Genomic DNA, 10,582 nt, shown 5'->3' on the forward strand with positions numbered 1-10,582 from the left:
TTCAATATTTACTGATTTATCGAAGATTTTGTATTTCTCTAAATTACCGTTATATGGGATGTGGGCGTGGTTATCGTCCGATTTTAACAATTTTAGGCGATTTTGTATGCTGTACCAGGGCCGACAACTGTGCCAAGTTTGGTAGAAATTGGTACAGCGGTTACCAAGATATACACATGTAACCATAAGTGGGCGTGGCTACGCCCATTTTCCAAAAATGTATAATATTATTATTTTTTGTCAAAAAATTATTGTAAATACCAATTTTGAGTGATTTATCTTCAGTAGTTACTAAAATATCGCAGTTTTCGTATTTCTGGAAATTACCGTTATATGGGAAGTGGGCGTGGTTACAGTCCGATTTCGCCCATTTTCAATAGCAACCTACCTTGGATTAAGGGAAGGCTACATACCAAATTTCGTTGAGATATCTCAATTTTTGCTCGAGTTATCGTGTACACGGACAGACGGACAGACGGACAGACGGACAGACGGACGGACAGACAGACATGGCTTAATCGATTTCTTTTTTTATCCTGATCATTTATGTATACATTTGTCTATATCTATCTCGATTCGTTTTGGCTGTTACAAACAACCGTTATGTGAACAAAATTAATATACCCTTGTGCACAAGTGCGCTCGGGTATAAAAAAACACTCAAAAATACACGCAAAGCAACAACACAACCTCGGCTATTTATCGGTCGGTTAAAAAATACGCGGCTAAAAGAGAAGTGTTGTTAAGTGAAAAAACTACTCTATTCTGAATTTTAATGAAAAAGTGGAGAGGTAAATTTTTGTTTTCGTACATACATAATTTATATTTTAAATAAGTATATTATGCAAATACCTCGCATAATTACTAATTTCAATTGTTTTTTGTGTCTAAATCCCGCTGAACTAATCACATGTTTCTTGCCAGCTACCAGCAGGGTTGCTTACAAAAAATGCAGCTAATATTACCTACATTTGTATATAAATATGTATGTATGAATGCATTTAGTTCACCCAATGGTCCGATACTAATTACATACATATGTATAAATTGCCACTGAGCAAAAATACTTGAGAATAAAATAATGGAAAAAAATATATATTTTTTTAAAACACGCTTATATTTAACACTAGCTAATGTCCGCTTACATTGCGGCGCCTAATACGAACTTTTGCGTTGGCCAATGCAAAAGAGCGTTTAAAAGCAAAAATAGTCTGTAAAATCCAAAATTCTTGGTTTAAGTTGAAACCACTAAGGCGCAGTATCCTCCTCACACATAGGACAATAATAGTAACGCTGTGATACCATACGGAATACCAATCCCTTTCGGTGTCATGAGCTTTACCGATGGTCTTATTTCCACCTGTGAGATCTCTGCCATGCATGCGTAATCTTTTTCTATGATCCTGCAACTACAACATTGCTGCGATGCGTATGCCAATAAAAGTTCTTATAAGGAAACTCAAGAGCACAGAAGTGGGTTTTCTGTTATAGGAGGGCCAAGAATCCTCGCTTTACCACAGGATGAAAAGTTTTCCGGTACATTGGCTAAATGAGTAGTGTGATCTCTTGAATATCTTTCAAATGAAGCAATTGATATACCCTTGGTGATCTTTCTTTGTTAGTTAGCCACTTTTACAATTCGTGGTAATATTTATGAACTGATTCGCGTCAGACAAACTTAACCCCATCCTTCATTTAGGCATCTGAAAACTAAATTCGTATAACTTAAACATAGGGCCAAAGCAGACCAACCACACGGTGTTTCTATACATTTCGGCTGCAGTGCCGTCACTTAGTCCATTTTCTGCGAAACCATTGTGAATACGTGTTATTTCAACCTCGACTCCAAATCAAAAGAATTTCCCATCATACAGGTACATAGCTCACATTTCAAATTTGAACAAAATCTGTTAATAAATACGATTTTTATAAATAACTCTAATCCAGCGCCACATAGCGAGTTTTCTAGTAGCATGTAATAGGACCATATACGTATGTAAGATAACCTCCGACAATCTGACGGAAATTTATTCAGTGGTTTTTGAGTTAAGTCCGAACAACTAAAACGGCTATCATTTTATGCAAATAGGTATGAAGATAGGACAGTCTATAGCGAAACTCGTAAAATCAAAGCTTTATTCTTTCTGAAAAATTTAAAAAAATTCTCCAAAATTTTCACATAAATTTTGGCTTTTACTAAAAATTAAAAACAAAGTTACAATAGTTCAATGGGATTTAGAAATCTAGGAGAAAATGGTTCCGAATCGAATGATACTTGCGCGTTTACTTAAATGTGTATCGATCTAGCCTTTCCAATAATTTACCAATATGCATCAGTGCTAAGTTTCAGTTCCCCAGCGTAATTGGTTTTAGAGATATATTGGTTTTTTTCGTTTTAGTCTATATAATAGTTTTAGGAATATCCCGAGCTACATACCGCGTAAATTTTTGGTCGGAATATTTATTTTCAAGGTGCTGTCATATGTTCCAAATATGAACCAAATCGGTGCAGCCGTTTAGTAGTTTAGTGTATGAGGTGGGTTTTATCGAAGGCTGAGGTAGCTCAGCCGCTCCAGGGTTGAGTGGAGGTCCCACTAACCCCCACTGAATAAAATAAACACAGTAGTTAAATATAGCGAACACAACCACACACACACGCGGCCGTCCGGCCAGGCTGCCGGTACCTGACGTCCACGAAGAGAGGGGAGAGAGAGAGCGACTAACTGGTCGGCGGTCGGCGTCGTGGCTCAGAGAGCGGAGACTGTCTAGTGGCTAGTGACGGTGACGGTGATGTTGAGAGCGGTGACGGTGAGAGTGGTGATGGTTCGGTGATTAATGACAGTGAGAGCGGTAGCGAGCGTGATGATGGTAAATGCCCACAGCACGGGTACTGCAGCCAATGAGAGCGACGATGCTGATCGTGACGGCAGTAGCAGTCCCTTTAGTAGTGACGGCCCTGCGGTGATGTTGACGGTGGCCCAAATAGTGGTGAGGGCGGTAGCGACCTCCCGTAGTGAGAGCAGTATTGGCGGCCCTAGTTATAAAAACGGGCCTCTGATGAGTAACGGCGGTGACAGCGGCCCTGGATGGCGATGATGTTAGCGGCAGACAGCAAGTAGCGGTCCTCGGTAGCGGTTTGGCCTAGGGGCGGCAATGATATTGGCGGCCCAATGGTGAGGAAGGCGGCAGTCCGGCCCTAATGAAGGACGACTGTGACAACGGCCCTGGATGGCGGTGATGTTGCTAGCGGCCCTGAAAGGTGGCGGCTCTTGGTGTTGCTTTCGGCCTGGGGCGGCAGTGATGCTTAGTGGCGGCCCGATGATGAGGAAGATGGCCACTCGGCCTTAAGAAGCGGTGATAATGATGACGGCCCTGGATGGTGATGATTGGGCTACGGAAGCTGGTCGTCAATATGTTCCCACAAACCACCAACCTGTCCCGTAGGCAGAGCCAGGGGCGCTCGAGGTTACACGGCCTAATCCGTCCCGATGCGCTCCGTGGCTACCTACGGCAGCTTGGTCAGTCTGTATTCCCCATGTGCAGAGCCAGGGGCGCTCGAGGTTACACGGCCTAAGCCGTCCCGATGCGCCCCGTGCTTACCCATTGGGGTGAGACAGTACGTATTCAATCGTGGTGGCTTGAAATTGTGGGGCGGTTTTATCCACCGCACAATGCCACGCCACCCGGTATCTAAGTGGGCAGGAGAGTTCGTCTCCTGTCCACTGAGACCGTTTATAAAATAATGGGTTTGGGGGTCTGTGCGAGGGGTATTCCCCCTTTCACAGGCCCCCTCAACCTCTCGGCCTTTCCCGCAGGACAAGCCAGGGCGCTCGAGGTTACACGGCCTAAGCGCTCCGTGCTTACCTACGGAAGCTGGTGCTGGCTGAGTTGGCGTTAATCAACTTAAGTCGGTTGTTGGATAAGCAGGTTGAGAAGCGAATGAAGATCGTGATTTTTTGGCATGCTTGCACAACGAATTCTCGCGGAGTATTGGTGTGTACGAATGCTTTGCACTTTTGCGTGCTTCCCTTTGGTTGTTCATACGTATGGGTGTATGTATGTATGGTGGTATGTATGCATGTAGATCTATATGTATGTATATAAATATGTAGCGTATGTATGGCTGGATGTGGATATGTATGTACGTATGTATGTACTTGTAGGTTTTATGTATGCATGTACGTATGTCTGTCAGTGTAGCGTAGGGGAGCTACGTTACAGTCCCCCCCCCACTTCGGAGAACAAAACGGAAAGGGTGCCGCTTTCGGGGGGTTCGGCCGGTGTGTGTGTTTTTAGTGCAATTTTATTGTACAAATATACTATATTTAGAAAAAAAAATTTACATAAAATAAACCATGATTTACATAAATCAAAATGTTAAGCTCAAGACACGTTAGAATTTTTTTTTTTGTTTTTTTTTTTTGTTACTTATTGCTATACATAGTTTTCTTATTTCAGGTATGAAAGTACATTTTACTTAAAGGTAGAAAGAGGCAAAAAAAAAGTTGTACATTTCATGCGTATATGTATATATACGTGATAAAAAAAAATTAGTCTTCCAATTCCATGCGGTGTTTTGTTCGGCTTGCGTCTGAACTTGGTGTGTCTTCCTGTCGTACCAACTCGTACGTTGGCTATTCAAAGCGAACAGTAGGTCTTCTTCTGTGCTGGGGGCTGGCAGCGGGCCCGCGATAGTGCGTCAGCCACCACGTTTAAAGATCCCTTTCGGTATTCGATCTCGAAGTTGTATTGTTGTAGCTCAAGTGCCCATCTGGCCAGACGACCGGAGGGGCTTTGGAGCGAGTGGAGCCACTTGAGGGAGTGGTGGTCGGTGATAACAGTGAACTGATAGCCCTCTAAGTATGGTCTCATTTTTCGAATTCCCCACAGGACAGCCAGACATTCTTGTTCCGTAGCTGAGTAACGCTTTTCTAAGTTGGACAGACTTCTACTGACATAGGCCACGACTTTCTCTTGATCCGAATGGCGCTGAAATAAGACCACGCCGAGTCCTTCTCCGCTAGCGTCGGTTTGTAGAAAAAATGGTTGGTTGAAGTCTGGGCAGCAGAGTATTGGTGCGGAAGTCAGTTTTCCCTTGAGCGCCTCGAATGCGTTGTTCCGTAATTCGCCCCATGTCCAAGTTTGGTTCTTTTTGAGTAACTGGTTGAGGGGTGCCGCGAGTGTTAGCGATGAAGCGGCGGTACCAGGAGGCAAGTCCAAGGAAGCGGCGAAGCTCCTTGATGGTTCGGGGCGCAGTCATTTCCCGTACCGCGGCTACTTTTCCAGGGTCGGTGTGTATCCCTTCAGAGCTAACGATGTGTCCCAAGTAATGCAGTTTTTGTTGTACAAAACTGCATTTCTCGAAGTTGATTTGCATTTTGTGGTTCTGAAGTCTATGAAAGACTTCGCGTAAGTAGGTCATATGTTCGGTGAACGTTTCGCCTAGCACGATGATATCGTCTAATTAGGCGAACACTTTTGGTTGAAATTCCGGGCCGAGTATAGAGTCGAGGGCGCGCTGGAAGGTGGCTGGGGCGGAGTGTAGTCCGAAGGGCATTACCTTCCATTGAAAAAGTCCTCGGCCGGGAACGGTGAAGGCGGTATATGGCCGAGACTTCTTGGCTAACGGTATCTGCCAGTAGCCGTTCTTTAAGTCGATGGTTGAGATGTACTTTTCTTCTTTTAGCTGGTCCAAAATGGCTCCGATTTGAGGCAGCGGGTACGCGTCGGGTTCACTAGCGGCATTGAGTTGACGATAATCAATGCACATCCGCCAGGTTCCTTGTTTCTTTCTGACTAGTACAATTGGTGAGCTGTATGCGCTCCTGGAGGGTTCTATCCGGTTAGCGGTGAGTAATTCGTCCACTTCGGTGTTTATTACCTGCTGCATGGCGGGATTGCGCGGGTAGTAGCGCTGCTTCAGCGGTTGGTTGTGTCGCAGTGTAATGATGTGAACGATCGGTGAACGAATGGGTCGCAACTCCCGCAGTGGCACCAATGTCAATTGAAAAAAAGAAAATGGAAAAAACACAACCAAGTGTATTAGTGTATAATAGCCGGCAGCCAACTGCTCGGAGGGGAAACTTAACGAAAATATGTTACAACGGGAAATAATACATTTATTGCTAACGGCGTAGCAATAAAGGTAGGCCGTATATATGCCTGAGTGTGTTTGTGTGGTCGGCTCAAGTCAATGCACTTTTACATTAGGGTGGTTCGACCTTTAAATCATTTGGTTTTGCATGAAGGCAATAAAGGTAGGCCGTATATATGCCTGAGTGTGTTTGTGTGGTCGGCTCAAGTCAATGCACTTTTACATTAGGGTGGTTCGACCTTTAAATCATTTGGTTTTGCATGAAGGCCTAAACATGCCGGCCCCCCTTGCTATCAGCAACATCGGTCGAGCGCTTCAGCCACCACGCCGGACTGAGTACTAAGAAGTAGAAAAAAACAGTCTAAATATATGTAAAATAACAATTCATTTGAGAAAAAAAGATTATTATTGTTTCCAGTGGCAGGATGCCTCCAAGTTCCGGTGGTCCACGTCTTAGTTTCCTAGCTAATGAAGGAATAAAAGGAAGAAATACTAATGAAAAAGGTATGGTTGAACATTTCAGAGCACATTTATTGATAAAAAATTTCCAAATTCAGTAAAATTCATGTTTACAAAAAAAAAAATCAAACATTGAATTTAGGAGCGACATACTCCTGAGAGCATCCATCCAAAAATTGTGCTTTGGGCGATAAAGGGACCAAACGTGTTTGGGAGCATACCCGGCAGTACGATGTCTGGGTATACGTCGGCTCCCAGTACTAAGCGAATCGGTGTCGACGTATAAAAGTTTGGATCCGCTAGTCGTATGTGCGTATACGCTGTCGCTACTGACGGATCGACGCTACTAGTGGGGCTAACACGGACGTAATTGTTTATCGTTGTGGCGGGGATAGCCAACCTGGTGTTCTGGCCGTGTTTTCCCCTCAGACGCAGTAGACAGCCACGTTGGTTTCCGAAATTTGAAACGTCGAGCCTGAGTTTTACCGCTAAATCTGTCGCAATTATAGAAGTCGGAGAGCATACGTCAATTAACGCGCGTATAAGGTGCAACCGTCCACGAGCTTCTATTTTTACCACGACCGTTGGAGCAATAGACGTCACCGGTCGTAACTCTTGGGTTTCGCGTGCAAGTCGACCCGCTCGAAATGCGATGGATAGCTGGCGAGGCCTCGTCTCCAGTCTACCCTGATCGCGATTGGGCCTGTTTGACTCCTCTCGCTTTTGCCGCAGGCGGAAAGGCTTAGTTTCCGCTCTACGGTTCTGCCGGGCTGTTGACCGCGGTCGGAAAGGCCGTGTTTCCGATCCACGTTCTCGGCGTCGTTCGTGCTCTAACAGGGGTCGGAAAGGCCGTGTTTCCGATCCCCTGGTTATAGTCGGGAGGGGAGTCCCAGATTCCGGTGTGGATTCTGCTGGTTCATCTTCTAGGCGGAGCGGCCTGGTTTCATCTGCGTGGTCGGACGCGTTGATAGATAACGCGCGTTCGGACTCGTCCTCACTAGCAACTTGCTCGCTCCATGGGCGTGTATCAATCGGCTGAAGGGGTTCGGATTCGTCATCCATGTGCAGCGTTGTGTGGTGTTTTTCGCGGCACCGACGACATCTTTCTTCGCTCGTGCACTCGTCAGACCGATGCATCATGGACAGGCAGTTTCCGCAGAAGCGACCAATCAGTGCCTCCCTCTGTCTCTCTTCGGGAGTTTTACCGCGGAATGATGGGCAGCGCCGTATCGGATGCATACCTTGGCATAAACGGCACGCTAGAGCAAAGCGGTTTGATTGTTGCTCGGCCTTCTTTCTCATCGAGGTGAAGCGAGTCATCGTTGATGTCTGAAGTCATTATTTTTTCCCTTTTGTGTATATTTGGCTATATAGATATACGTACTTGTATATATATGTATATTCTAGTTTGGTGGCGAGTAGCAAAAAAAACTTAATTATATGTGGCTATTGTAAATTTCGTATATTTTATGGTACGGGTGGTCTCATATATCACTGTCTTGTGATAGTGTATAGTGTGCATAATATTGCATGAGTTTTGCATACAGTGTGTGGGGCACCTTATGTTTATGCATCGACACACGGTTATCGACTTTGATTTCTCTGCTCGCATCGGTGAGTTGTCATTTTGTTAATTTGTGTAATTACACGGCCTGCCACCCAAAACAAAAGTAAATAAGTAAGGGCAATCAAAAAAATCGCAGATAGGAAGTGGGCTGGAACGCCTGACAACTTGATTTAAGGTAACTAAAACCATGCATAGTATTTGTTGATGAGCCTTGTAAACAATAAATTATAGGTCCGGAGCAAATCGGCAATGCAAACTAATCACAAGCTTGAGGGATTTTGTGTTTGTAAGGCGTTGCAGTTTTATTGGATCCTAAGAAGCAAAACAATAACCTCATGGCCCATTAAAATGGTTAATAGCAAACAAATACATTGGGGAAAAGGCAGCAGCAGAAGTAGCAACAACAAAACAACAAATCACGGTATCTCTTTTAGGCCATTTAGTTATGTTTTCACATTTTATTTATAAATGCTTTAGTGACTGCCAACTTGGCTGTGGCTAACAATGTGGCCGTCTAGATTTTTATACAAACTATCTTGAGAACAAAAACTAAATGCTTCATTTCGATAAATAAACCGATTCAGATAAAAAGTTAGAACAAAGTATGAATTTAGTGTAATTACATGGCCTGCCACCCAAAACAAAGGTAAGCTCATTATTTGTTCGCATGGTGCGGAACATCGCAAGTGCTTATCAGCGTGCGAAAGTAGGTTGTACAAAACAATTCCCATTTGCTCATCGATCATCATATCATTTGTAGTTTTATACAGTTTTGTACATAGTCAGAACCATCTTGTAAGATTCACTTTCATTTTCCCCAACGAGAGACTGTTGCTTTTCGTTTGTGACAATGGTACCATAGGGTACGTTTTATATGTATGTAAACGTTTCGATTACGTGAAAAATATATTTCTTTTTTCGTAAATTTTCATATTCAATTTAATTTAAAGACATGTACTACATACATACATATCTTTTTCTCTGCACAATTCATTTCGTTTGTTGTTTCGTCTGTAACTACTAAACTACTGTAGTGTACTATCGCAAAGTAAACTCAGCCGTTTTGTTTTCGTATTGCAACGAACTCTTGAAGGAATAAACGAAATGAAATAGTAATGTGCATTATAGTTTATTTTCGTACACCGGTGTTTATATATGTGCTTGGGAGTATCACAACTTAATGCTTTATTTGAGAATTACTAAGTTGGAGGGCCCTTCAAAATTTAATAACTCATGATTTTATTAAAAAGAAAAGCACATTTAATACGCTTTGATTTGTCCCGAACAAATCTAAGTAGTTCGCCGGTATTGAGTTGCGTAGTAGATTTTCAGTTTACCGATCGTAGGGGAGTCCGAACCCTGGCTGCGCTGTCAACCAAGAGCGTAAATTGAAATTTACGTTCTTGTATTAGAGATGTGCTGAGTCCACACATATGAGTATTCATACCTACTCGGTACCTATTTAAAAGTATCCAATACTTTCGACACTCGGTGTCGGATTATTAAACAACTTCTAACAAAAGCGCACGACAGCCAAACGTATGGAAGCAATTTTTAGAGATAAAGCTCATTAGCGAACTCTGAGGCGATGTCTTACAAATTCCAATTGGAATAAATAAATGAATATGTATACATATATATATATATATATATATATACATATATTATTATTATTATTTTTTTTTTTTTTTTTTAAGGGGCTATGTACGGAATTCTTTGTGAGTACTGAGTCCACAGCGCCTTCAGGGGGTACAGAACAAAAATTAAATAACTGAAAGTCATTCGTTGTAGAAATTTCAGAGAACGCTTCATTTTTATGTGAACCTTTATTATTCTTCTGCAAAAAAAAACAAAATGGATCCGAAATTGTGCAACAGGTGATTTAAGTGTACTTATATTATTACTAAGGTATATTGCATTGAATCGGTATCGGTTACCAATACCGAAACTTTGGGTACCGAGTATTGGGGCAACTCTGCACATCACTATTTTTTAAAAATGACACTTTCATTGAGGGCAATTGCAGCACATATCACAATTTCCTGAATGGCACGAGTGATTATGATGCGGTAAGTTGCGTATTTTTCTCATAGTATTTTAATGTGATATTTTTTACCCTCTACTTTTAGCCTTCTTTGGAGATATTCCACCCAAAACTCTCATTCATCCAAGTACGGCATATTTACAACTCGTAATCGAGTTCGCCTGAAGGATGAATGAGGAATTATAGTATGCTGAATGGAAGTGCGTGGCTCTTGGGAACTTCACAGGGCAGATTTACAAAACTGCAGAATGGAGCTATACCAGCAGCACTTCAACGGCGTCTTGCGGCCAACAAAGTGATTATAAGGAAGTGGTGGAAAAGCCGAGTACGTTACGGTCCTTATTAACGAACCCTGCCAAGAAATTGAAGTATACTCCAAACTACTTTTTCACAACAACGGAAAAAGACAACCATTGAA

The 10,582-nt window shown here is 42.8% G+C and overlaps 2 long non-coding RNA genes across 2 annotated transcripts; both read left to right on the top strand.

Moving 5' to 3' along the window:
* Positions 1–8,131: 8,131 nt before the first annotated feature.
* On the top strand, positions 8,132–8,725 carry LOC118745605. Its single transcript, XR_004993662.1, has 2 exons — positions 8,132–8,295; positions 8,352–8,725. It is a non-coding gene; the product is annotated as an uncharacterized LOC118745605 (long non-coding RNA).
* Positions 8,726–9,844: 1,119 nt separating this feature from the next.
* LOC118745860 lies at positions 9,845–10,459 on the top strand. Its single transcript, XR_004993724.1, has 2 exons — positions 9,845–10,189; positions 10,250–10,459. It is a non-coding gene; the product is annotated as an uncharacterized LOC118745860 (long non-coding RNA).
* The last annotated feature ends 123 nt before the right edge of the window (positions 10,460–10,582 follow it).

Source organism: Rhagoletis pomonella, unplaced genomic scaffold (assembly GCF_013731165.1).
Source record: "Rhagoletis pomonella isolate Grant_MI unplaced genomic scaffold, Rhpom_1.0 Rhpom_scaffold_00009, whole genome shotgun sequence".
In the NCBI taxonomy this organism is placed as follows: Eukaryota; Metazoa; Arthropoda; class Insecta; order Diptera; family Tephritidae; genus Rhagoletis; species Rhagoletis pomonella.